Source organism: Triturus cristatus, chromosome 12 (genome assembly GCF_964204655.1).
Source record: "Triturus cristatus chromosome 12, aTriCri1.1, whole genome shotgun sequence".
Lineage (NCBI taxonomy): Eukaryota > Metazoa > Chordata > Amphibia > Caudata > Salamandridae > Triturus > Triturus cristatus.
In genome coordinates this window covers 402,045,993-402,073,869 of record NC_140595.1, presented here as the reverse complement: position 1 = coordinate 402,073,869, position 27,877 = coordinate 402,045,993, and the positions used below count along the sequence as shown (strand labels likewise).

At 39.7% G+C, this 27,877-nt stretch overlaps 1 long non-coding RNA gene across 1 annotated transcript in view; it reads left to right on the top strand.

The window, feature by feature from the left end:
* The window catches only part of LOC146776024 (uncharacterized), a 42,052-nt gene that overhangs the window by 13,514 nt on the left and 661 nt on the right, over positions 1 to 27,877 (top strand). Inside the window, exons 4-23 of the long non-coding RNA XR_014972172.1 lie at positions 1,032 to 1,152; positions 2,411 to 2,532; positions 3,791 to 3,912; positions 5,171 to 5,292; positions 6,553 to 6,673; positions 7,932 to 8,053; positions 9,313 to 9,434; positions 10,694 to 10,815; positions 12,074 to 12,195; positions 13,455 to 13,570; positions 14,830 to 14,951; positions 16,212 to 16,327; positions 17,587 to 17,708; positions 18,968 to 19,089; positions 20,349 to 20,470; positions 21,730 to 21,851; positions 23,038 to 23,160; positions 24,420 to 24,541; positions 25,728 to 25,849; positions 27,109 to 27,230. This is a non-coding gene — a long non-coding RNA (uncharacterized LOC146776024). The remainder of the gene's footprint in view (positions 1 to 1,031; positions 1,153 to 2,410; positions 2,533 to 3,790; positions 3,913 to 5,170; positions 5,293 to 6,552; positions 6,674 to 7,931; positions 8,054 to 9,312; positions 9,435 to 10,693; positions 10,816 to 12,073; positions 12,196 to 13,454; positions 13,571 to 14,829; positions 14,952 to 16,211; positions 16,328 to 17,586; positions 17,709 to 18,967; positions 19,090 to 20,348; positions 20,471 to 21,729; positions 21,852 to 23,037; positions 23,161 to 24,419; positions 24,542 to 25,727; positions 25,850 to 27,108; positions 27,231 to 27,877) is intronic.

Sequence of the window (27,877 nt, the reverse complement as noted above, 5' to 3'; positions counted from 1 at the left end):
TGCTGCCTTTGAGGCTGAAATGCACTATCTCACTTTAGAACGATAGTGCTACGTTCTGAAGGAAGGAAGCTTATGTAGCCTCTTCCCCTGCACTCTGTGTGTTGGACTCTGATAATCAAGATGGATTGTTGTTAATGATGATCTCCTTTTTTGTATCCATCTCCATCCCACTTTCAAAAAGGCTCCAGTGCATTGAGTGGTTCATAGTCTTTTACCATTCCCCGTCCTATTTGGCTTGTAGTCATGAATACAGATGTCTGATCTCTCATCCTCCTGTGTGGTCAGCTTCCACAAGGACAATTGGTCCAGTGCCGCTCTGACATCATAAAGCTAAAGCAAGATGTTGTCTGACATGAGGGACACTCTGTTGCCTAGCAAGCTTACATCATAAAGCGAAAGCAAGATGTTGTCTGACATGAAGGCCACTCGGTTACCTAGCAAGCAGTAGGATACATTTTTCTTGGTAATGAAATGAGTAGCAGGCTAGACAGGATGCCCAACTGAAAACTAAGAATGGTAAGATGTAAGAAAGTATGGCATTTATTGAGACTTCTAAATGTGTATAAACGCAAGTTTGAGCACAGGAGTCTGACCTTCACTATTGCTGAACTGGTAGCAATTGGCTAAAATGAAGATGGTAATTATGCTATTCATAGTTTTTATTATTCCCATTAAGTGTAGCAAACCCCCCCCTCTCAACTTATCAGCTGTCTTACTTGCTACTGGCATAACATATCCTAAACCAAATGAAGTGAGAAGGGTACGCTGCCACTTGGATGGCAAACAGATCTATTTACCTACGTCCTAATGTACGTGCTACAGTTGTTTAGAGACTGTTAGCAAATGAGACATGGGTGCAGAGAAGTATAGGAGGTTAAAAACACAAATTGAGATTTTATTTTCTAATGAGCTGTTGATTTTCACAATAATACAGTCTCCACAGTATTGATCTGTTTACCCTTTATAAAAATCAAGATTTTTTTTCTATTGCCTAATGTAAATGTGCTAACAGTGGACTTTTCCATCTGCAGATTATACTGAATGACCACCAGTGGCAGTGTTTGCCAACCGAGTTTCTCTGCATTGCCGAGACTGAAGAAAAAAAAAAAAAGAAGTCTTCCGGCAAACGGCATCATTTTACCAATTTATATGGTAAGCAAAACTCACAATCATTCCTTTAAGCTTTAAAAAGACGTTCACAGCATCAGAATGTCCTCACTACCTTATAGTCGGAGTCTGTGCCTGAATACAATTTGTCAAGATGGAAGTAATATGAATCACGTTGTGTTGGTCATGATAGTTAATAAAAGACTGACTGCCTCCAACGCTACTAAAGCCTGCTTTTATATTCTGGTGCTAGCAATGTTCCATTTGAGGAAATTGCTGCCTTTGAGGCTGAAATGCACTATCTCACTTTAGAACGATAGTGCTACGTTCTGAAGGAAGGAAGCTTATGTAGCCTCTTCCCCTGCACTCTGTGTGTTGGACTCTGATAATCAAGATGGATTGTTGTTAATGATGATCTCCTTTTTTGTATCCATCTCCATCCCACTTTCAAAAAGGCTCCAGTGCATTGAGTGGTTGATAGTCTTTTACCATTCCCCGTCCTATTTGGCTTGTAGTCATGAATACAGATGTCTGATCTCTCATCCTCCTGTGTGGTCAGCTTCCACAAGGACAATTGGTCCAGTGCCGCTCTGACATCATAAAGCTAAAGCAAGATGTTGTCTGACATGAGGGACACTCTGTTGCCTAGCAAGCTTACATCATAAAGCGAAAGCAAGATGTTGTCTGACATGAAGGCCACTCGGTTACCTAGCAAGCAGTAGGATACATTTTTCTTGGTAATGAAATGAGTAGCAGGCTAGACAGGATGCCCAACTGAAAACTAAGAATGGTAAGATGTAAGAAAGTATGGCATTTATTGAGACTTCTAAATGTGTATAAACGCAAGTTTGAGCACAGGAGTCTGACCTTCACTATTGCTGAACTGGTAGCAATTGGCTAAAATGAAGATGGTAATTATGCTATTCATAGTTTTTATTATTCCCATTAAGTGTAGCAAACCCCCCCTCTCAACTTATCAGCTGTCTTACTTGCTACTGGCATAACATATCCTAAACCAAATGAAGTGAGAAGGGTACGCTGCCACTTGGATGGCAAACAGATCTATTTACCTACGTCCTAATGTACGTGCTACAGTTGTTTAGAGACTGTTAGCAAATGAGACATGGGTGCAGAGAAGTATAGGAGGTTAAAACACAAATTGAGATTTTATTTTCTAATGAGCTGTTGATTTTCACAATAATACAGTCTCCACAGTATTGATCTGTTTACCCTTTATAAAAATCAAGATTTTTTTTCTATTGCTTAATGTAAATGTGCTAACAGTGGACTTTTCCATCTGCAGATTATACTGAATGACCACCAGTGGCAGTGTTTGCCAACCGAGTTTCTCTGCATTGCTGAGACTGAAGAAAAAAAAAAAAAAGAAGTCTTCCGGCAAACGGCATCATTTTACCAATTTATATGGTAAGCAAAACTCACAATCATTCCTTTAAGCTTTAAAAAGACGTTCACAGCATCAGAATGTCCTCACTACCTTATAGTCGGAGTCTGTGCCTGAATACAATTTGTCAAGATGGAAGTAATATGAATCAAGTTGTGTTGGTCATGATAGTTAATAAAAGACTGACTGCCTCCAACGCTACTAAAGCCTGCTTTTATATTCTGGTGCTAGCAATGTTCCATTTGAGGAAATTGCTGCCTTTGAGGCTGAAATGCACTATCTCACTTTAGAACGATAGTGCTACGTTCTGAAGGAAGGAAGCTTATGTAGCCTCTTCCCCTGCACTCTGTGTGTTGGACTCTGATACTCAAGATGGATTGTTGTTAATGATAATCTCCTTTTTTGTATCCATCTCCATCCCACTTTCAAAAAGGCTCCAGTGCATTGAGTGGTTCATAGTCTTTTACCATTCCCCGTCCTATTTGGCTTGTAGTCATGAATACAGATGTCTGATCTCTCATCCTCCTGTGTGGTCAGCTTCCACAAGGACAATTGGTCCAGTGCCGCTCTGACATCATAAAGCTAAAGCAAGATGTTGTCTGACATGAGGGACACTTTGTTGCCTAGCAAGCTTACATCATAAAGCGAAAGCAAGATGTTGTCTGACATGAAGGCCACTCGGTTACCTAGCAAGCAGTAGGATACATTTTTCTTGGTAATGAAATGAGTAGCAGGATAGACAGGATGCCCAACTGAAAACTAAGAATGGTAAGATGTAAGAAAGTATGGCATTTATTGAGACTTCTAAATGTGTATAAACGCAAGTTTGAGCACAGGAGTCTGACCTTCACTATTGCTGAACTGGTAGCAATTGGCTAAAATGAAGATGGTAATTATGCTATTCATAGTTTTTATTATTCCCATTAAGTGTAGCAAACCCCCCCTCTCAACTTATCAGCTGTCTTACTTGCTACTGGCATAACATATCCTAAACCAAATGAAGTGAGAAGGGTACGCTGCCACTTGGATGGCAAACAGATCTATTTACCTACGTCCTAATGTACGTGCTACAGTTGTTTAGAGACTGTTAGCAAATGAGACATGGGTGCAGAGAAGTATAGGAGGTTAAAACACAAATTGAGATTTTATTTTCTAATGAGCTGTTGATTTTCACAATAATACAGTCTCCACAGTATTGATCTGTTTACCCTTTATAAAAATCAAGATTTTTTTTCTATTGCTTAATGTAAATGTGCTAACAGTGGACTTTTCCATCTGCAGATTATACTGAATGACCACCAGTGGCAGTGTTTGCCAACCGAGTTTCTCTGCATTGCTGAGACTGAAGAAAAAAAAAAAAAAGAAGTCTTCCGGCAAACGGCATCATTTTACCAATTTATATGGTAAGCAAAACTCACAATCATTCCTTTAAGCTTTAAAAAGACGTTCACAGCATCAGAATGTCCTCACTACCTTATAGTCGGAGTCTGTGCCTGAATACAATTTGTCAAGATGGAAGTAATATGAATCACGTTGTGTTGGTCATGATAGTTAATAAAAGACTGACTGCCTCCAACGCTACTAAAGCCTGCTTTTATATTCTGGTGCTAGCAATGTTCCATTTGAGGAAATTGCTGCCTTTGAGGCTGAAATGCACTATCTCACTTTAGAACGATAGTGCTACGTTCTGAAGGAAGGAAGCTTATGTAGCCTCTTCCCCTGCACTCTGTGTGTTGGACTCTGATAATCAAGATGGATTGTTGTTAATGATGATCTCCTTTTTTGTATCCATCTCCATCCCACTTTCAAAAAGGCTCCAGTGCATTGAGTGGTTCATAGTCTTTTACCATTCCCCGTCCTATTTGGCTTGTAGTCATGAATACAGATGTCTGATCTCTCATCCTCCTGTGTGGTCAGCTTCCACAAGGACAATTGGTCCAGTGCCGCTCTGACATCATAAAGCTAAAGCAAGATGTTGTCTGACATGAGGGACACTCTGTTGCCTAGCAAGCTTACATCATAAAGCGAAAGCAAGATGTTGTCTGACATGAAGGCCACTCGGTTACCTAGCAAGCAGTAGGATACATTTTTCTTGGTAATGAAATGAGTAGCAGGCTAGACAGGATGCCCAACTGAAAACTAAGAATGGTAAGATGTAAGAAAGTATGGCATTTATTGAGACTTCTAAATGTGTATAAACGCAAGTTTGAGCACAGGAGTCTGACCTTCACTATTGCTGAACTGGTAGCAATTGGCTAAAATGAAGATGGTAATTATGCTATTCATAGTTTTTATTATTCCCATTAAGTGTAGCAAACCCCCCCTCTCAACTTATCAGCTGTCTTACTTGCTACTGGCATAACATATCCTAAACCAAATGAAGTGAGAAGGGTACGCTGCCACTTGGATGGCAAACAGATCTATTTACCTACGTCCTAATGTACGTGCTACAGTTGTTTAGAGACTGTTAGCAAATGAGACATGGGTGCAGAGAAGTATAGGAGGTTAAAACACAAATTGAGATTTTATTTTCTAATGAGCTGTTGATTTTCACAATAATACAGTCTCCACAGTATTGATCTGTTTACCCTTTATAAAAATCAAGATTTTTTTTCTATTGCTTAATGTAAATGTGCTAACAGTGGACTTTTCCATCTGCAGATTATACTGAATGACCACCAGTGGCAGTGTTTGCCAACCGAGTTTCTCTGCATTGCTGAGACTGAAGAAAAAAAAAAAAAAGAAGTCTTCCGGCAAACGGCATCATTTTACCAATTTATATGGTAAGCAAAACTCACAATCATTCCTTTAAGCTTTAAAAAGACGTTCACAGCATCAGAATGTCCTCACTACCTTATAGTCGGAGTCTGTGCCTGAATACAATTTGTCAAGATGGAAGTAATATGAATCACGTTGTGTTGGTCATGATAGTTAATAAAAGACTGACTGCCTCCAACGCTACTAAAGCCTGCTTTTATATTCTGGTGCTAGCAATGTTCCATTTGAGGAAATTGCTGCCTTTGAGGCTGAAATGCACTATCTCACTTTAGAACGATAGTGCTACGTTCTGAAGGAAGGAAGCTTATGTAGCCTCTTCCCCTGCACTCTGTGTGTTGGACTCTGATAATCAAGATGGATTGTTGTTAATGATGATCTCCTTTTTTGTATCCATCTCCATCCCACTTTCAAAAAGGCTCCAGTGCATTGAGTGGTTCATAGTCTTTTACCATTCCCCGTCCTATTTGGCTTGTAGTCATGAATACAGATGTCTGATCTCTCATCCTCCTGTGTGGTCAGCTTCCACAAGGACAATTGGTCCAGTGCCGCTCTGACATCATAAAGCTAAAGCAAGATGTTGTCTGACATGAGGGACACTCTGTTGCCTAGCAAGCTTACATCATAAAGCGAAAGCAAGATGTTGTCTGACATGAAGGCCACTCGGTTACCTAGCAAGCAGTAGGATACATTTTTCTTGGTAATGAAATGAGTAGCAGGCTAGACAGGATGCCCAACTGAAAACTAAGAATGGTAAGATGTAAGAAAGTATGGCATTTATTGAGACTTCTAAATGTGTATAAACGCAAGTTTGAGCACAGGAGTCTGACCTTCACTATTGCTGAACTGGTAGCAATTGGCTAAAATGAAGATGGTAATTATGCTATTCATAGTTTTTATTATTCCCATTAAGTGTAGCAAACCCCCCCCTCTCAACTTATCAGCTGTCTTACTTGCTACTGGCATAACATATCCTAAACCAAATGAAGTGAGAAGGGTACGCTGCCACTTGGATGGCAAACAGATCTATTTACCTACGTCCTAATGTACGTGCTACAGTTGTTTAGAGACTGTTAGCAAATGAGACATGGGTGCAGAGAAGTATAGGAGGTTAAAAACACAAATTGAGATTTTATTTTCTAATGAGCTGTTGATTTTCACAATAATACAGTCTCCACAGTATTGATCTGTTTACCCTTTATAAAAATCAAGATTTTTTTTCTATTGCCTAATGTAAATGTGCTAACAGTGGACTTTTCCATCTGCAGATTATACTGAATGACCACCAGTGGCAGTGTTTGCCAACCGAGTTTCTCTGCATTGCCGAGACTGAAGAAAAAAAAAAAAAGAAGTCTTCCGGCAAACGGCATCATTTTACCAATTTATATGGTAAGCAAAACTCACAATCATTCCTTTAAGCTTTAAAAAGACGTTCACAGCATCAGAATGTCCTCACTACCTTATAGTCGGAGTCTGTGCCTGAATACAATTTGTCAAGATGGAAGTAATATGAATCACGTTGTGTTGGTCATGATAGTTAATAAAAGACTGACTGCCTCCAACGCTACTAAAGCCTGCTTTTATATTCTGGTGCTAGCAATGTTCCATTTGAGGAAATTGCTGCCTTTGAGGCTGAAATGCACTATCTCACTTTAGAACGATAGTGCTACGTTCTGAAGGAAGGAAGCTTATGTAGCCTCTTCCCCTGCACTCTGTGTGTTGGACTCTGATAATCAAGATGGATTGTTGTTAATGATGATCTCCTTTTTTGTATCCATCTCCATCCCACTTTCAAAAAGGCTCCAGTGCATTGAGTGGTTGATAGTCTTTTACCATTCCCCGTCCTATTTGGCTTGTAGTCATGAATACAGATGTCTGATCTCTCATCCTCCTGTGTGGTCAGCTTCCACAAGGACAATTGGTCCAGTGCCGCTCTGACATCATAAAGCTAAAGCAAGATGTTGTCTGACATGAGGGACACTCTGTTGCCTAGCAAGCTTACATCATAAAGCGAAAGCAAGATGTTGTCTGACATGAAGGCCACTCGGTTACCTAGCAAGCAGTAGGATACATTTTTCTTGGTAATGAAATGAGTAGCAGGCTAGACAGGATGCCCAACTGAAAACTAAGAATGGTAAGATGTAAGAAAGTATGGCATTTATTGAGACTTCTAAATGTGTATAAACGCAAGTTTGAGCACAGGAGTCTGACCTTCACTATTGCTGAACTGGTAGCAATTGGCTAAAATGAAGATGGTAATTATGCTATTCATAGTTTTTATTATTCCCATTAAGTGTAGCAAACCCCCCCTCTCAACTTATCAGCTGTCTTACTTGCTACTGGCATAACATATCCTAAACCAAATGAAGTGAGAAGGGTACGCTGCCACTTGGATGGCAAACAGATCTATTTACCTACGTCCTAATGTACGTGCTACAGTTGTTTAGAGACTGTTAGCAAATGAGACATGGGTGCAGAGAAGTATAGGAGGTTAAAACACAAATTGAGATTTTATTTTCTAATGAGCTGTTGATTTTCACAATAATACAGTCTCCACAGTATTGATCTGTTTACCCTTTATAAAAATCAAGATTTTTTTTCTATTGCTTAATGTAAATGTGCTAACAGTGGACTTTTCCATCTGCAGATTATACTGAATGACCACCAGTGGCAGTGTTTGCCAACCGAGTTTCTCTGCATTGCTGAGACTGAAGAAAAAAAAAAAAAAGAAGTCTTCCGGCAAACGGCATCATTTTACCAATTTATATGGTAAGCAAAACTCACAATCATTCCTTTAAGCTTTAAAAAGACGTTCACAGCATCAGAATGTCCTCACTACCTTATAGTCGGAGTCTGTGCCTGAATACAATTTGTCAAGATGGAAGTAATATGAATCAAGTTGTGTTGGTCATGATAGTTAATAAAAGACTGACTGCCTCCAACGCTACTAAAGCCTGCTTTTATATTCTGGTGCTAGCAATGTTCCATTTGAGGAAATTGCTGCCTTTGAGGCTGAAATGCACTATCTCACTTTAGAACGATAGTGCTACGTTCTGAAGGAAGGAAGCTTATGTAGCCTCTTCCCCTGCACTCTGTGTGTTGGACTCTGATACTCAAGATGGATTGTTGTTAATGATAATCTCCTTTTTTGTATCCATCTCCATCCCACTTTCAAAAAGGCTCCAGTGCATTGAGTGGTTCATAGTCTTTTACCATTCCCCGTCCTATTTGGCTTGTAGTCATGAATACAGATGTCTGATCTCTCATCCTCCTGTGTGGTCAGCTTCCACAAGGACAATTGGTCCAGTGCCGCTCTGACATCATAAAGCTAAAGCAAGATGTTGTCTGACATGAGGGACACTTTGTTGCCTAGCAAGCTTACATCATAAAGCGAAAGCAAGATGTTGTCTGACATGAAGGCCACTCGGTTACCTAGCAAGCAGTAGGATACATTTTTCTTGGTAATGAAATGAGTAGCAGGATAGACAGGATGCCCAACTGAAAACTAAGAATGGTAAGATGTAAGAAAGTATGGCATTTATTGAGACTTCTAAATGTGTATAAACGCAAGTTTGAGCACAGGAGTCTGACCTTCACTATTGCTGAACTGGTAGCAATTGGCTAAAATGAAGATGGTAATTATGCTATTCATAGTTTTTATTATTCCCATTAAGTGTAGCAAACCCCCCCTCTCAACTTATCAGCTGTCTTACTTGCTACTGGCATAACATATCCTAAACCAAATGAAGTGAGAAGGGTACGCTGCCACTTGGATGGCAAACAGATCTATTTACCTACGTCCTAATGTACGTGCTACAGTTGTTTAGAGACTGTTAGCAAATGAGACATGGGTGCAGAGAAGTATAGGAGGTTAAAAACACAAATTGAGATTTTATTTTCTAATGAGCTGTTGATTTTCACAATAATACAGTCTCCACAGTATTGATCTGTTTACCCTTTATAAAAATCAAGATTTTTTTTCTATTGCTTAATGTAAATGTGCTAACAGTGGACTTTTCCATCTGCAGATTATACTGAATGACCACCAGTGGCAGTGTTTGCCAACCGAGTTTCTCTGCATTGCTGAGACTGAAGAAAAAAAAAAAAAAGAAGTCTTCCGGCAAACGGCATCATTTTACCAATTTATATGGTAAGCAAAACTCACAATCATTCCTTTAAGCTTTAAAAAGACGTTCACAGCATCAGAATGTCCTCACTACCTTATAGTCGGAGTCTGTGCCTGAATACAATTTGTCAAGATGGAAGTAATATGAATCACGTTGTGTTGGTCATGATAGTTAATAAAAGACTGACTGCCTCCAACGCTACTAAAGCCTGCTTTTATATTCTGGTGCTAGCAATGTTCCATTTGAGGAAATTGCTGCCTTTGAGGCTGAAATGCACTATCTCACTTTAGAACGATAGTGCTACGTTCTGAAGAAAGGAAGCTTATGTAGCCTCTTCCCCTGCACTCTGTGTGTTGGACTCGGATACTCAAGATGGATTGTTGTTAAAGATGATCTCCTTTTTTGTATCCATCTCCATCCCACTTTCAAAAAGGCTCCAGTGCATTGAGTGGTTCATAGTCTTTTACCATTCCACCTCCTATTTGCCCTGTAGTCATGAATAGAGATGTCTGATCTCTCATCCTCCTGTGTGGTCAGCTTCCACAAGGACAATTGGTCCAGTGCCGCTCTGACATCATAAAGCTAAAGCAAGATGTTGTCTGACATGAGGGACACTCTGTTGCCTAGCAAGCTTACATCATAAAGCGAAAGCAAGATGTTGTCTGACATGAAGGCCACTCGGTTACCTAGCAAGCAGTAGGATACATTTTTCTTGGTAATGAAATGAGTAGCAGGATAGACAGGATGCCCAACTGAAAACTAAGAATGGTAAGATGTAAGAAAGTATGGCATTTATTGAGACTTCTAAATGTGTATAAACGCAAGTTTGAGCACAGGAGTCTGACCTTCACTATTGCTGAACTGGTAGCAATTGGCTAAAATGAAGATGGTAATTATGCTATTCATAGTTTTTATTATTCCCATTAAGTGTAGCAAACCCCCCCTCTCAACTTATCAGCTGGCTTACTTGCTACTGGCATAACATATCCTAAACCAAATGAAGTGAGAAGGGTACGCTGCCACTTGGATGGCAAACAGATCTATTTACCTACGTCCTAATGTACGTGCTACAGTTGTTTAGAGACTGTTAGCAAATGAGACATGGGTGCAGAGAAGTATAGGAGGTTAAAAACACAAATTGAGATTTTATTTTCTAATGAGCTGTTGATTTTCACAATAATACAGTCTCCACAGTATTGATCTGTTTACCCTTTATAAAAATCAAGATTTTTTTTCTATTGCTTAATGTAAATGTGCTAACAGTGGACTTTTCCATCTGCAGATTATACTGTATGACCACCAGTGGCAGTGTTTGCCAACCGAGTTTCTCTGCATTGCCGAGACTGAAGAAAAAAAAAAAAAAGAAGTCTTCCGGCAAACGGCATCATTTTACCAATTTATATGGTAAGCAAAACTCACAATCATTCCTTTAAGCTTTAAAAAGACGTTCACAGCATCAGAATGTCCTCACTACCTTATAGTCGGAGTCTGTGCCTGAATACAATTTGTCAAGATGGAAGTAATATGAATCACGTTGTGTTGGTCATGATAGTTAATAAAAGACTGACTGCCTCCAACGCTACTAAAGCCTGCTTTTATATTCTGGTGCTAGCAATGTTCCATTTGAGGAAATTGCTGCCTTTGAGGCTGAAATGCACTATCTCACTTTAGAACGATAGTGCTACGTTCTGAAGGAAGGAAGCTTATGTAGCCTCTTCCCCTGCACTCTGTGTGTTGGACTCTGATACTCAAGATGGATTGTTGTTAATGATAATCTCCTTTTTTGTATCCATCTCCATCCCACTTTCAAAAAGGCTCCAGTGCATTGAGTGGTTCATAGTCTTTTACCATTCCCCGTCCTATTTGGCTTGTAGTCATGAATACAGATGTCTGATCTCTCATCCTCCTGTGTGGTCAGCTTCCACAAGGACAATTGGTCCAGTGCCGCTCTGACATCATAAAGCTAAAGCAAGATGTTGTCTGACATGAGGGACACTTTGTTGCCTAGCAAGCTTACATCATAAAGCGAAAGCAAGATGTTGTCTGACATGAAGGCCACTCGGTTACCTAGCAAGCAGTAGGATACATTTTTCTTGGTAATGAAATGAGTAGCAGGATAGACAGGATGCCCAACTGAAAACTAAGAATGGTAAGATGTAAGAAAGTATGGCATTTATTGAGACTTCTAAATGTGTATAAACGCAAGTTTGAGCACAGGAGTCTGACCTTCACTATTGCTGAACTGGTAGCAATTGGCTAAAATGAAGATGGTAATTATGCTATTCATAGTTTTTATTATTCCCATTAAGTGTAGCAAACCCCCCTCTCAACTTATCAGCTGGCTTACTTGCTACTGGCATAACATATCCTAAACCAAATGAAGTGAGAAGGGTACGCTGCCACTTGGATGGCAAACAGATCTATTTACCTACGTCCTAATGTACGTGCTACAGTTGTTTAGAGACTGTTAGCAAATGAGACATGGGTGCAGAGAAGTATAGGAGGTTAAAAACACAAATTGAGATTTTATTTTCTAATGAGCTGTTGATTTTCACAATAATACAGTCTCCACAGTATTGATCTGTTTACCCTTTATAAAAATCAAGATTTTTTTTCTATTGCTTAATGTAAATGTGCTAACAGTGGACTTTTCCATCTGCAGATTATACTGTATGACCACCAGTGGCAGTGTTTGCCAACCGAGTTTCTCTGCATTGCCGAGACTGAAGAAAAAAAAAAAAAAGAAGTCTTCCGGCAAACGGCATCATTTTACCAATTTATATGGTAAGCAAAACTCACAATCATTCCTTTAAGCTTTAAAAAGACGTTCACAGCATCAGAATGTCCTCACTACCTTATAGTCGGAGTCTGTGCCTGAATACAATTTGTCAAGATGGAAGTAATATGAATCACGTTGTGTTGGTCATGATAGTTAATAAAAGACTGACTGCCTCCAACGCTACTAAAGCCTGCTTTTATATTCTGGTGCTAGCAATGTTCCATTTGAGGAAATTGCTGCCTTTGAGGCTGAAATGCACTATCTCACTTTAGAACGATAGTGCTACGTTCTGAAGGAAGGAAGCTTATGTAGCCTCTTCCCCTGCACTCTGTGTGTTGGACTCTGATACTCAAGATGGATTGTTGTTAATGATAATCTCCTTTTTTGTATCCATCTCCATCCCACTTTCAAAAAGGCTCCAGTGCATTGAGTGGTTCATAGTCTTTTACCATTCCCCGTCCTATTTGGCTTGTAGTCATGAATACAGATGTCTGATCTCTCATCCTCCTGTGTGGTCAGCTTCCACAAGGACAATTGGTCCAGTGCCGCTCTGACATCATAAAGCTAAAGCAAGATGTTGTCTGACATGAGGGACACTTTGTTGCCTAGCAAGCTTACATCATAAAGCGAAAGCAAGATGTTGTCTGACATGAAGGCCACTCGGTTACCTAGCAAGCAGTAGGATACATTTTTCTTGGTAATGAAATGAGTAGCAGGCTAGACAGGATGCCCAACTGAAAACTAAGAATGGTAAGATGTAAGAAAGTATGGCATTTATTGAGACTTCTAAATGTGTATAAACGCAAGTTTGAGCACAGGAGTCTGACCTTCACTATTGCTGAACTGGTAGCAATTGGCTAAAATGAAGATGGTAATTATGCTATTCATAGTTTTTATTATTCCCATTAAGTGTAGCAAACCCCCCCTCTCAACTTATCAGCTGGCTTACTTGCTACTGGCATAACATATCCTAAACCAAATGAAGTGAGAAGGATACGCTGCCACTTGGATGGCAAACAGATCTATTTACCTACGTCCTAATGTACGTGCTACAGTTGTTTAGAGACTGTTAGCAAATGAGACATGGGTGCAGAGAAGTATAGGAGGTTAAAAACACAAATTGAGATTTTATTTTCTAATGAGCTGTTGATTTTCACAATAATACAGTCTCCACAGTATTGATCTGTTTACCCTTTATAAAAATCAAGATTTTTTTTCTATTGCTTAATGTAAATGTGCTAACAGTGGACTTTTCCATCTGCAGATTATACTGTATGACCACCAGTGGCAGTGTTTGCCAACCGAGTTTCTCTGCATTGCCGAGACTGAAGAAAAAAAAGAAGTCTTCCGGCAAACGGCATCATTTTACCAATTTATATGGTAAGCAAAACTCACAATCATTCCTTTAAGCTTTAAAAAGACGTTCACAGCATCAGAATGTCCTCACTACCTTATAGTCGGAGTCTGTGCCTGAATACAATTTGTCAAGATGGAAGTAATATGAATCACGTTGTGTTGGTCATGATAGTTAATAAAAGACTGACTGCCTCCAACGCTACTAAAGCCTGCTTTTATATTCTGGTGCTAGCAATGTTCCATTTGAGGAAATTGCTGCCTTTGAGGCTGAAATGCACTATCTCACTTTAGAACGATAGTGCTACGTTCTGAAGAAAGGAAGCTTATGTAGCCTCTTCCCCTGCACTCTGTGTGTTGGACTCTGATACTCAAGATGGATTGTTGTTAATGATAATCTCCTTTTTTGTGTCCATCTCCATCCCACTTTCAAAAAGGCTCCAGTGCATTGAGTGGTTCATAGTCTTTTACCATTCCCCCTCCTATTTGCCTTGTAGTCATGAATACAGATGTCTGATCTCTCATCCTCCTGTGTGGTCAGCTTCCACAAGGACAATTGGTCCAGTGCCGCTCTGACATCATAAAGCTAAAGCAAGATGTTGTCTGACATGAGGGACACTCTGTTGCCTAGCAAGCTTACATCATAAAGCGAAAGCAAGATGTTGTCTGACATGAAGGCCACTCGGTTACCTAGCAAGCAGTAGGATACATTTTTCTTGGTAATGAAATGAGTAGCAGGCTAGACAGGATGCCCAACTGAAAACTAAGAATGGTAAGATGTAAGAAAGTATGGCATTTATTGAGACTTCTAAATGTGTATAAACGCAAGTTTGAGCACAGGAGTCTGACCTTCACTATTGCTGAACTGGTAGCAATTGGCTAAAATGAAGATGGTAATTATGCTATTCATAGTTTTTATTATTCCCATTAAGTGTAGCAAACCCCCCCTCTCAACTTATCAGCTGGCTTACTTGCTACTGGCATAACATATCCTAAACCAAATGAAGTGAGAAGGGTACGCTGCCACTTGGATGGCAAACAGATCTATTTACCTACGTCCTAATGTACGTGCTACAGTTGTTTAGAGACTGTTAGCAAATGAGACATGGGTGCAGAGAAGTATAGGAGGTTAAAAACACAAATTGAGATTTTATTTTCTAATGAGCTGTTGATTTTCACAATAATACAGTCTCCACAGTATTGATCTGTTTACCCTTTATAAAAATCAAGATTTTTTTTCTATTGCTTAATGTAAATGTGCTAACAGTGGACTTTTCCATCTGCAGATTATACTGAATGACCACCAGTGGCAGTGTTTGCCAACCGAGTTTCTCTGCATTGCCGAGACTGAAGAAAAAAAAAAAAAAGAAGTCTTCCGGCAAACGGCATCATTTTACCAATTTATATGGTAAGCAAAACTCACAATCATTCCTTTAAGCTTTAAAAAGACGTTCACAGCATCAGAATGTCCTCACTACCTTATAGTCGGAGTCTGTGCCTGAATACAATTTGTCAAGATGGAAGTAATATGAATCACGTTGTGTTGGTCATGATAGTTAATAAAAGACTGACTGCCTCCAACGCTACTAAAGCCTGCTTTTATATTCTGGTGCTAGCAATGTTCCATTTGAGGAAATTGCTGCCTTTGAGGCTGAAATGCACTATCTCACTTTAGAACGATAGTGCTACGTTCTGAAGGAAGGAAGCTTATGTAGCCTCTTCCCCTGCACTCTGTGTGTTGGACTCTGATACTCAAGATGGATTGTTGTTAATGATAATCTCCTTTTTTGTATCCATCTCCATCCCACTTTCAAAAAGGCTCCAGTGCATTGAGTGGTTCATAGTCTTTTACCATTCCCCGTCCTATTTGGCTTGTAGTCATGAATACAGATGTCTGATCTCTCATCCTCCTGTGTGGTCAGCTTCCACAAGGACAATTGGTCCAGTGCCGCTCTGACATCATAAAGCTAAAGCAAGATGTTGTCTGACATGAGGGACACTTTGTTGCCTAGCAAGCTTACATCATAAAGCGAAAGCAAGATGTTGTCTGACATGAAGGCCACTCGGTTACCTAGCAAGCAGTAGGATACATTTTTCTTGGTAATGAAATGAGTAGCAGGATAGACAGGATGCCCAACTGAAAACTAAGAATGGTAAGATGTAAGAAAGTATGGCATTTATTGAGACTTCTAAATGTGTATAAACGCAAGTTTGAGCACAGGAGTCTGACCTTCACTATTGCTGAACTGGTAGCAATTGGCTAAAATGAAGATGGTAATTATGCTATTCATAGTTTTTATTATTCCCATTAAGTGTAGCAAACCCCCCCCTCTCAACTTATCAGCTGTCTTACTTGCTACTGGCATAACATATCCTAAACCAAATGAAGTGAGAAGGGTACGCTGCCACTTGGATGGCAAACAGATCTATTTACCTACGTCCTAATGTACGTGCTACAGTTGTTTAGAGACTGTTAGCAAATGAGACATGGGTGCAGAGAAGTATAGGAGGTTAAAAACACAAATTGAGATTTTATTTTCTAATGAGCTGTTGATTTTCACAATAATACAGTCTCCACAGTATTGATCTGTTTACCCTTTATAAAAATAAAGATTTTTTTTCTATTGCCTAATGTAAATGTGCTAACAGTGGACTTTTCCATCTGCAGATTATACTGAATGACCACCAGTGGCAGTGTTTGCCAACCGAGTTTCTCTGCATTGCCGAGACTGAAGAAAAAAAAGAAGTCTTCCGGCAAACGGCATCATTTTACCAATTTATATGGTAAGCAAAACTCACAATCATTCCTTTAAGCTTTAAAAAGACGTTCACAGCATCAGAATGTCCTCACTACCTTATAGTCGGAGTCTGTGCCTGAATACAATTTGTCAAGATGGAAGTAATATGAATCCCGTTGTGTTGGTCATGATAGTTAATAAAAGACTGACTGCCTCCAACGCTACTAAAGCCTGCTTTTATATTCTGGTGCTAGCAATGTTCCATTTGAGGAAATTGCTGCCTTTGAGGCTGAAATGCACTATCTCACTTTAGAACGATAGTGCTACGTTCTGAAGAAAGGAAGCTTATGTAGCCTCTTCCCCTGCACTCTGTGTGTTGGACTCTGATACTCAAGATGGATTGTTGTTAATGATAATCTCCTTTTTTGTGTCCATCTCCATCCCACTTTCAAAAAGGCTCCAGTGCATTGAGTGGTTCATAGTCTTTTACCATTCCCCCTCCTATTTGCCTTGTAGTCATGAATACAGATGTCTGATCTCTCATCCTCCTGTGTGGTCAGCTTCCACAAGGACAATTGGTCCAGTGCCGCTCTGACATCATAAAGCTAAAGCAAGATGTTGTCTGACATGAGGGACACTCTGTTGCCTAGCAAGCTTACATCATAAAGCGAAAGCAAGATGTTGTCTGACATGAAGGCCACTCGGTTACCTAGCAAGCAGTAGGATACATTTTTCTTGGTAATGAAATGAGTAGCAGGCTAGACAGGATGCCCAACTGAAAACTAAGAATGGTAAGATGTAAGAAAGTATGGCATTTATTGAGACTTCTAAATGTGTATAAACGCAAGTTTGAGCACAGGAGTCTGACCTTCACTATTGCTGAACTGGTAGCAATTGGCTAAAATGAAGATGGTAATTATGCTATTCATAGTTTTTATTATTCCCATTAAGTGTAGCAAACCCCCCCTCTCAACTTATCAGCTGGCTTACTTGCTACTGGCATAACATATCCTAAACCAAATGAAGTGAGAAGGGTACGCTGCCACTTGGATGGCAAACAGATCTATTTACCTACGTCCTAATGTACGTGCTACAGTTGTTTAGAGACTGTTAGCAAATGAGACATGGGTGCAGAGAAGTATAGGAGGTTAAAAACACAAATTGAGATTTTATTTTCTAATGAGCTGTTGATTTTCACAATAATACAGTCTCCACAGTATTGATCTGTTTACCCTTTATAAAAATCAAGATTTTTTTTCTATTGCTTAATGTAAATGTGCTAACAGTGGACTTTTCCATCTGCAGATTATACTGAATGACCACCAGTGGCAGTGTTTGCCAACCGAGTTTCTCTGCATTGCCGAGACTGAAGAAAAAAAAAAAAAAGAAGTCTTCCGGCAAACGGCATCATTTTACCAATTTATATGGTAAGCAAATCTCACAATCATTCCTTTAAGCTTTAAAAAGACGTTCACAGCATCAGAATGTCCTCACTACCTTATAGTCGGAGTCTGTGCCTGAATACAATTTGTCAAGATGGAAGTAATATGAATCACGTTGTGTTGGTCATGATAGTTAATAAAAGACTGACTGCCTCCAACGCTACTAAAGCCTGCTTTTATATTCTGGTGCTAGCAATGTTCCATTTGAGGAAATTGCTGCCTTTGAGGCTGAAATGCACTATCTCACTTTAGAACGATAGTGCTACGTTCTGAAGAAAGGAAGCTTATGTAGCCTCTTCCCCTGCACTCTGTGTGTTGGACTCTGATACTCAAGATGGATTGTTGTTAATGATAATCTCCTTTTTTGTGTCCATCTCCATCCCACTTTCAAAAAGGCTCCAGTGCATTGAGTGGTTCATAGTCTTTTACCATTCCCCCTCCTATTTGCCTTGTAGTCATGAATACAGATGTCTGATCTCTCATCCTCCTGTGTGGTCAGCTTCCACAAGGACAATAGGTCCAGTGCCGCTCTGACATCATAAAGCTAAAGCAAGATGTTGTCTGACATGAGGGACACTCTGTTGCCTAGCAAGCTTACATCATAAAGCGAAAGCAAGATGTTGTCTGACATGAAGGCCACTCGGTTACCTAGCAAGCAGTAGGATACATTTTTCTTGGTAATGAAATGAGTAGCAGGCTAGACAGGATGCCCAACTGAAAACTAAGAATGGTAAGATGTAAGAAAGTATGGCATTTATTGAGACTTCTAAATGTGTATAAACGCAAGTTTGAGCACAGGAGTCTGACCTTCACTATTGCTGAACTGGTAGCAATTGGCTAAAATGAAGATGGTAATTATGCTATTCATAGTTTTTATTATTCCCATTAAGTGTAGCAAACCCCCCCTCTCAACTTATCAGCTGGCTTACTTGCTACTGGCATAACATATCCTAAACCAAATGAAGTGAGAAGGGTACGCTGCCACTTGGATGGCAAACAGATCTATTTACCTACGTCCTAATGTACGTGCTACAGTTGTTTAGAGACTGTTAGCAAATGAGACATGGGTGCAGAGAAGTATAGGAGGTTAAAAACACAAATTGAGATTTTATTTTCTAATGAGCTGTTGATTTTCACAATAATACAGTCTCCACAGTATTGATCTGTTTACCCTTTATAAAAATCAAGATTTTTTTTCTATTGCTTAATGTAAATGTGCTAACAGTGGACTTTTCCATCTGCAGATTATACTGAATGACCACCAGTGGCAGTGTTTGCCAACCGAGTTTCTCTGCATTGCCGAGACTGAAGAAAAAAAAAAAAAAGAAGTCTTCCGGCAAACGGCATCATTTTACCAATTTATATGGTAAGCAAATCTCACAATCATTCCTTTAAGCTTTAAAAAGACGTTCACAGCATCAGAATGTCCTCACTACCTTATAGTCGGAGTCTATGCCTGAATACAATTTGTCAAGATGGAAGTAATATGAATCACGTTGTGTTGGTCATGATAGTTAATAAAAGACTGACTGCCTCCAACGCTACTAAAGCCTGCTTTTATATTCTGGTGCTAGCAATGTTCCATTTGAGGAAATTGCTGCCTTTGAGGCTGAAATGCACTATCTCACTTTAGAACGATAGTGCTACGTTCTGAAGAAAGGAAGCTTATGTAGCCTCTTCCCCTGCACTCTGTGTGTTGGACTCTGATACTCAAGATGGATTGTTGTTAATGATAATCTCCTTTTTTGTGTCCATCTCCATCCCACTTTCAAAAAGGCTCCAGTGCATTGAGTGGTTCATAGTCTTTTACCATTCCCCCTCCTATTTGCCTTGTAGTCATGAATACAGATGTCTGATCTCTCATCCTCCTGTGTGGTCAGCTTCCACAAGGACAATTGGTCCAGTGCCGCTCTGACATCATAAAGCTAAAGCAAGATGTTGTCTGACATGAGGGACACTCTGTTGCCTAGCAAGCTTACATCATAAAGCGAAAGCAAGATGTTGTCTGACATGAAGGCCACTCGGTTACCTAGCAAGCAGTAGGATACATTTTTCTTGGTAATGAAATGAGTAGCAGGCTAGACAGGATGCCCAACTGAAAACTAAGAATGGTAAGATGTAAGAAAGTATGGCATTTATTGAGACTTCTAAATGTGTATAAACGCAAGTTTGAGCACAGGAGTCTGACCTTCACTATTGCTGAACTGGTAGCAATTGGCTAAAATGAAGATGGTAATTATGCTATTCATAGTTTTTATTATTCCCATTAAGTGTAGCAAACCCCCCCTCTCAACTTATCAGCTGGCTTACTTGCTACTGGCATAACATATCCTAAACCAAATGAAGTGAGAAGGGTACGCTGCCACTTGGATGGCAAACAGATCTATTTACCTACGTCCTAATGTACGTGCTACAGTTGTTTAGAGACTGTTAGCAAATGAGACATGGGTGCAGAGAAGTATAGGAGGTTAAAAACACAAATTGAGATTTTATTTTCTAATGAGCTGTTGATTTTCACAATAATACAGTCTCCACAGTATTGATCTGTTTACCCTTTATAAAAATCAAGATTTTTTTTCTATTGCTTAATGTAAATGTGCTAACAGTGGACTTTTCCATCTGCAGATTATACTGAATGACCACCAGTGGCAGTGTTTGCCAACCGAGTTTCTCTGCATTGCCGAGACTGAAGAAAAAAAAAAAAAAGAAGTCTTCCGGCAAACGGCATCATTTTACCAATTTATATGGTAAGCAAATCTCACAATCATTCCTTTAAGCTTTAAAAAGACGTTCACAGCATCAGAATGTCCTCACTACCTTATAGTCGGAGTCTATGCCTGAATACAATTTGTCAAGATGGAAGTAATATGAATCACGTTGTGTTGGTCATGATAGTTAATAAAAGACTGACTGCCTCCAACGCTACTAAAGCCTGCTTTTATATTCTGGTGCTAGCAATGTTCCATTTGAGGAAATTGCTGCCTTTGAGGCTGAAATGCACTATCTCACTTTAGAACGATAGTGCTACGTTCTGAAGAAAGGAAGCTTATGTAGCCTCTTCCCCTGCACTCTGTGTGTTGGACTCTGATACTCAAGATGGATTGTTGTTAATGATAATCTCCTTTTTTGTGTCCATCTCCATCCCACTTTAAAAAAGGCTCCAGTGCATTGAGTGGTTCATAGTCTTTTACCATTCCCCCTCCTATTTGCCTTGTAGTCATGAATACAGATGTCTGATCTCTCATCCTCCTGTGTGGTCAGCTTCCACAAGGACAATTGGTCCAGTGCCGCTCTGACATCATAAAGCTAAAGCAAGATGTTGTCTGACATGAGGGACACTCTGTTGCCTAGCAAGCTTACATCATAAAGCGAAAGCAAGATGTTGTCTGACATGAAGGCCACTCGGTTACCTAGCAAGCAGTAGGATACATTTTTCTTGGTAATGAAATGAGTAGCAGGCTAGACAGGATGCCCAACTGAAAACTAAGAATGGTAAGATGTAAGAAAGTATGGCATTTATTGAGACTTCTAAATGTGTATAAACGCAAGTTTGAGCACAGGAGTCTGACCTTCACTATTGCTGAACTGGTAGCAATTGGCTAAAATGAAGATGGTAATTATGCTATTCATAGTTTTTATTATTCCCATTAAGTGTAGCAAACCCCCCCTCTCAACTTATCAGCTGGCTTACTTGCTACTGGCATAACATATCCTAAACCAAATGAAGTGAGAAGGATACGCTGCCACTTGGATGGCAAACAGATCTATTTACCTACGTCCTAATGTACGTGCTACAGTTGTTTAGAGACTGTTAGCAAATGAGACATGGGTGCAGAGAAGTATAGGAGGTTAAAAACACAAATTGAGATTTTATTTTCTAATGAGCTGTTGATTTTCACAATAATACAGTCTCCACAGTATTGATCTGTTTACCCTTTATAAAAATCAAGATTTTTTTTCTATTGCTTAATGTAAATGTGCTAACAGTGGACTTTTCCATCTGCAGATTATACTGTATGACCACCAGTGGCAGTGTTTGCCAACCGAGTTTCTCTGCATTGCCGAGACTGAAGAAAAAAAAAAAAAAGAAGTCTTCCGGCAAACGGCATCATTTTACCAATTTATATGGTAAGCAAAACTCACAATCATTCCTTTAAGCTTTAAAAAGACGTTCACAGCATCAGAATGTCCTCACTACCTTATAGTCGGAGTCTGTGCCTGAATACAATTTGTCAAGATGGAAGTAATATGAATCACGTTGTGTTGGTCATGATAGTTAATAAAAGACTGACTGCCTCCAACGCTACTAAAGCCTGCTTTTATATTCTGGTGCTAGCAATGTTCCATTTGAGGAAATTGCTGCCTTTGAGGCTGAAATGCACTATCTCACTTTAGAACGATAGTGCTACGTTCTGAAGAAAGGAAGCTTATGTAGCCTCTTCCCCTGCACTCTGTGTGTTGGACTCTGATACTCAAGATGGATTGTTGTTAATGATAATCTCCTTTTTTGTGTCCATCTCCATCCCACTTTCAAAAAGGCTCCAGTGCATTGAGTGGTTCATAGTCTTTTACCATTCCCCCTCCTATTTGCCTTGTAGTCATGAATACAGATGTCTGATCTCTCATCCTCCTGTGTGGTCAGCTTCCACAAGGACAATAGGTCCAGTGCCGCTCTGACATCATAAAGCTAAAGCAAGATGTTGTCTGACATGAAGGCCACTCGGTTACCTAGCAAGCAGTAGGATACATTTTCTTGGTAATGAAATGAGTAGCAGGATAGACAGGATGCCCAACTGAAAACTAAGATGAAAGAAAGTATGGCATTTATTGAGACTTCTAAATGTGTATAAACGCAAGTTTGAGCACAGGAGTCTGACCTTCACTATTGCTGAACTGGTAGCAATTGGCTAAAATGAAGATGGTAATTATGCTATTCATAGTTTTTATTATTCCCATTAAGTGTAGCAAACCCCCCCTCTCAACTTATCAGCTGGCTTACTTGCTACTGGCATAACATATCCTAAACCAAATGAAGTGAGAAGGGTACGCTGCCACTTGGATGGCAAACAGATCTATTTACCTACGTCCTAATGTACGTGCTACAGTTGTTTAGAGACTGTTAGCAAATGAGACATGGGTGCAGAGAAGTATAGGAGGTTAAAAACACAAATTGAGATTTTATTTTCTAATGAGCTGTTGATTTTCACAATAATACAGTCTCCACAGTATTGATCTGTTTACCCTTTATAAAAATCAAGATTTTTTTTCTATTGCTTAATGTAAATGTGCTAACAGTGGACTTTTCCATCTGCAGATTATACTGAATGACCACCAGTGGCAGTGTTTGCCAACCGAGTTTCTCTGCATTGCCGAGACTGAAGAAAAAAAAAAAAAAAGAAGTCTTCCGGCAAACGGCATCATTTTACCAATTTATATGGTAAGCAAATCTCACAATCATTCCTTTAAGCTTTAAAAAGACGTTCACAGCATCAGAATGTCCTCACTACCTTATAGTCGGAGTCTGTGCCTGAATACAATTTGTCAAGATGGAAGTAATATGAATCACGTTGTGTTGGTCATGATAGTTAATAAAAGACTGACTGCCTCCAACGCTACTAAAGCCTGCTTTTATATTCTGGTGCTAGCAATGTTCCATTTGAGGAAATTGCTGCCTTTGAGGCTGAAATGCACTATCTCACTTTAGAACGATAGTGCTACGTTCTGAAGAAAGGAAGCTTATGTAGCCTCTTCCCCTGCACTCTGTGTGTTGGACTCTGATACTCAAGATGGATTGTTGTTAATGATAATCTCCTTTTTTGTGTCCATCTCCATCCCACTTTCAAAAAGGCTCCAGTGCATTGAGTGGTTCATAGTCTTTTACCATTCCCCCTCCTATTTGCCTTGTAGTCATGAATACAGATGTCTGATCTCTCATCCTCCTGTGTGGTCAGCTTCCACAAGGACAATTGGTCCAGTGCCGCTCTGACATCATAAAGCTAAAGCAAGATGTTGTCTGACATGAGGGACACTCTGTTGCCTAGCAAGCTTACATCATAAAGCGAAAGCAAGATGTTGTCTGACATGAAGGCCACTCGGTTACCTAGCAAGCAGTAGGATACATTTTTCTTGGTAATGAAATGAGTAGCAGGCTAGACAGGATGCCCAACTGAAAACTAAGAATGGTAAGATGTAAGAAAGTATGGCATTTATTGAGACTTCTAAATGTGTATAAACGCAAGTTTGAGCACAGGAGTCTGACCTTCACTATTGCTGAACTGGTAGCAATTGGCTAAAATGAAGATGGTAATTATGCTATTCATAGTTTTTATTATTCCCATTAAGTGTAGCAAACCCCCCCTCTCAACTTATCAGCTGGCTTACTTGCTACTGGCATAACATATCCTAAACCAAATGAAGTGAGAAGGGTACGCTGCCACTTGGATGGCAAACAGATCTATTTACCTACGTCCTAATGTACGTGCTACAGTTGTTTAGAGACTGTTAGCAAATGAGACATGGGTGCAGAGAAGTATAGGAGGTTAAAAACACAAATTGAGATTTTATTTTCTAATGAGCTGTTGATTTTCACAATAATACAGTCTCCACAGTATTGATCTGTTTACCCTTTATAAAAATCAAGATTTTTTTTCTATTGCTTAATGTAAATGTGCTAACAGTGGACTTTTCCATCTGCAGATTATACTGAATGACCACCAGTGGCAGTGTTTGCCAACCGAGTTTCTCTGCATTGCCGAGACTGAAGAAAAAAAAAAAAAAGAAGTCTTCCGGCAAACGGCATCATTTTACCAATTTATATGGTAAGCAAATCTCACAATCATTCCTTTAAGCTTTAAAAAGACGTTCACAGCATCAGAATGTCCTCACTACCTTATAGTCGGAGTCTGTGCCTGAATACAATTTGTCAAGATGGAAGTAATATGAATCACGTTGTGTTGGTCATGATAGTTAATAAAAGACTGACTGCCTCCAACGCTACTAAAGCCTGCTTTTATATTCTGGTGCTAGCAATGTTCCATTTGAGGAAATTGCTGCCTTTGAGGCTGAAATGCACTATCTCACTTTAGAACGATAGTGCTACGTTCTGAAGAAAGGAAGCTTATGTAGCCTCTTCCCCTGCACTCTGTGTGTTGGACTCTGATACTCAAGATGGATTGTTGTTAATGATAATCTCCTTTTTTGTGTCCATCTCCATCCCACTTTCAAAAAGGCTCCAGTGCATTGAGTGGTTCATAGTCTTTTACCATTCCCCCTCCTATTTGCCTTGTAGTCATGAATACAGATGTCTGATCTCTCATCCTCCTGTGTGGTCAGCTTCCACAAGGACAATAGGTCCAGCGCCGCTCTGACATCATAAAGCTAAAGCAAGATGTTGTCTGACATGAAGGCCACTCGGTTACCTAGCAAGCAGTAGGATACATTTTCTTGGTAATGAAATGAGTAGCAGGATAGACAGGATGCCCAACTGAAAACTAAGATGAAAGAAAGTATGGCATTTATTGAGACTTCTAAATGTGTATAAACGCAAGTTTGAGCACAGGAGTCTGACCTTCACTATTGCTGAACTGGTAGCAATTGGCTAAAATGAAGATGGTAATTATGCTATTCATAGTTTTTATTATTCCCATTAAGTGTAGCAAACCCCCCCTCTCAACTTATCAGCTGGCTTACTTGCTACTGGCATAACATATCCTAAACCAAATGAAGTGAGAAGGATACGCTGCCACTTGGATGGCAAACAGATCTATTTACCTACGTCCTAATGTACGTGCTACAGTTGTTTAGAGACTGTTAGCAAATGAGACATGGGTGCAGAGAAGTATAGGAGGTTAAAAACACAAATTGAGATTTTATTTTCTAATGAGCTGTTGATTTTCACAATAATACAGTCTCCACAGTATTGATCTGTTTACCCTTTATAAAAATCAAGATTTTTTTTCTATTGCTTAATGTAAATGTGCTAACAGTGGACTTTTCCATCTGCAGATTATACTGTATGACCACCAGTGGCAGTGTTTGCCAACCGAGTTTCTCTGCATTGCCGAGACTGAAGAAAAAAAAAAAAAAGAAGTCTTCCGGCAAACGGCATCATTTTACCAATTTATATGGTAAGCAAAACTCACAATCATTCCTTTAAGCTTTAAAAAGACGTTCACAGCATCAGAATGTCCTCACTACCTTATAGTCGGAGTCTGTGCCTGAATACAATTTGTCAAGATGGAAGTAATATGAATCACGTTGTGTTGGTCATGATAGTTAATAAAAGACTGACTGCCTCCAACGCTACTAAAGCCTGCTTTTATATTCTGGTGCTAGCAATGTTCCATTTGAGGAAATTGCTGCCTTTGAGGCTGAAATGCACTATCTCACTTTAGAACGATAGTGCTACGTTCTGAAGAAAGGAAGCTTATGTAGCCTCTTCCCCTGCACTCTGTGTGTTGGACTCTGATACTCAAGATGGATTGTTGTTAATGATAATCTCCTTTTTTGTGTCCATCTCCATCCCACTTTCAAAAAGGCTCCAGTGCATTGAGTGGTTCATAGTCTTTTACCATTCCCCCTCCTATTTGCCTTGTAGTCATGAATACAGATGTCTGATCTCTCATCCTCCTGTGTGGTCAGCTTCCACAAGGACAATTGGTCCAGTGCCGCTCTGACATCATAAAGCTAAAGCAAGATGTTGTCTGACATGAGGGACACTCTGTTGCCTAGCAAGCTTACATCATAAAGCGAAAGCAAGATGTTGTCTGACATGAAGGCCACTCGGTTACCTAGCAAGCAGTAGGATACATTTTTCTTGGTAATGAAATGAGTAGCAGGCTAGACAGGATGCCCAACTGAAAACTAAGAATGGTAAGATGTAAGAAAGTATGGCATTTATTGAGACTTCTAAATGTGTATAAACGCAAGTTTGAGCACAGGAGTCTGACCTTCACTATTGCTGAACTGGTAGCAATTGGCTAAAATGAAGATGGTAATTATGCTATTCATAGTTTTTATTATTCCCATTAAGTGTAGCAAACCCCCCCTCTCAACTTATCAGCTGGCTTACTTGCTACTGGCATAACATATCCTAAACCAAATGAAGTGAGAAGGGTACGCTGCCACTTGGATGGCAAACAGATCTATTTACCTACGTCCTAATGTACGTGCTACAGTTGTTTAGAGACTGTTAGCAAATGAGACATGGGTGCAGAGAAGTATAGGAGGTTAAAAACACAAATTGAGATTTTATTTTCTAATGAGCTGTTGATTTTCACAATAATACAGTCTCCACAGTATTGATCTGTTTACCCTTTATAAAAATCAAGATTTTTTTTCTATTGCTTAATGTAAATGTGCTAACAGTGGACTTTTCCATCTGCAGATTATACTGAATGACCACCAGTGGCAGTGTTTGCCAACCGAGTTTCTCTGCATTGCCGAGACTGAAGAAAAAAAAAAAAAAGAAGTCTTCCGGCAAACGGCATCATTTTACCAATTTATATGGTAAGCAAATCTCACAATCATTCCTTTAAGCTTTAAAAAGACGTTCACAGCATCAGAATGTCCTCACTACCTTATAGTCGGAGTCTGTGCCTGAATACAATTTGTCAAGATGGAAGTAATATGAATCACGTTGTGTTGGTCATGATAGTTAATAAAAGACTGACTGCCTCCAACGCTACTAAAGCCTGCTTTTATATTCTGGTGCTAGCAATGTTCCATTTGAGGAAATTGCTGCCTTTGAGGCTGAAATGCACTATCTCACTTTAGAACGATAGTGCTACGTTCTGAAGGAAGGAAGCTTATGTAGCCTCTTCCCCTGCACTCTGTGTGTTGGACTCTGATACTCAAGATGGATTGTTGTTAATGATAATCTCCTTTTTTGTGTCCATCTCCATCCCACTTTCAAAAAGGCTCCAGTGCATTGAGTGGTTCATAGTCTTTTACCATTCCCCCTCCTATTTGCCTTGTAGTCATGAATACAGATGTCTGATCTCTCATCCTCCTGTGTGGTCAGCTTCCACAAGGACAATAGGTCCAGTGCCGCTCTGACATCATAAAGCTAAAGCAAGATGTTGTCTGACATGAAGGCCACTCGGTTACCTAGCAAGCAGTAGGATACATTTTCTTGGTAATGAAATGAGTAGCAG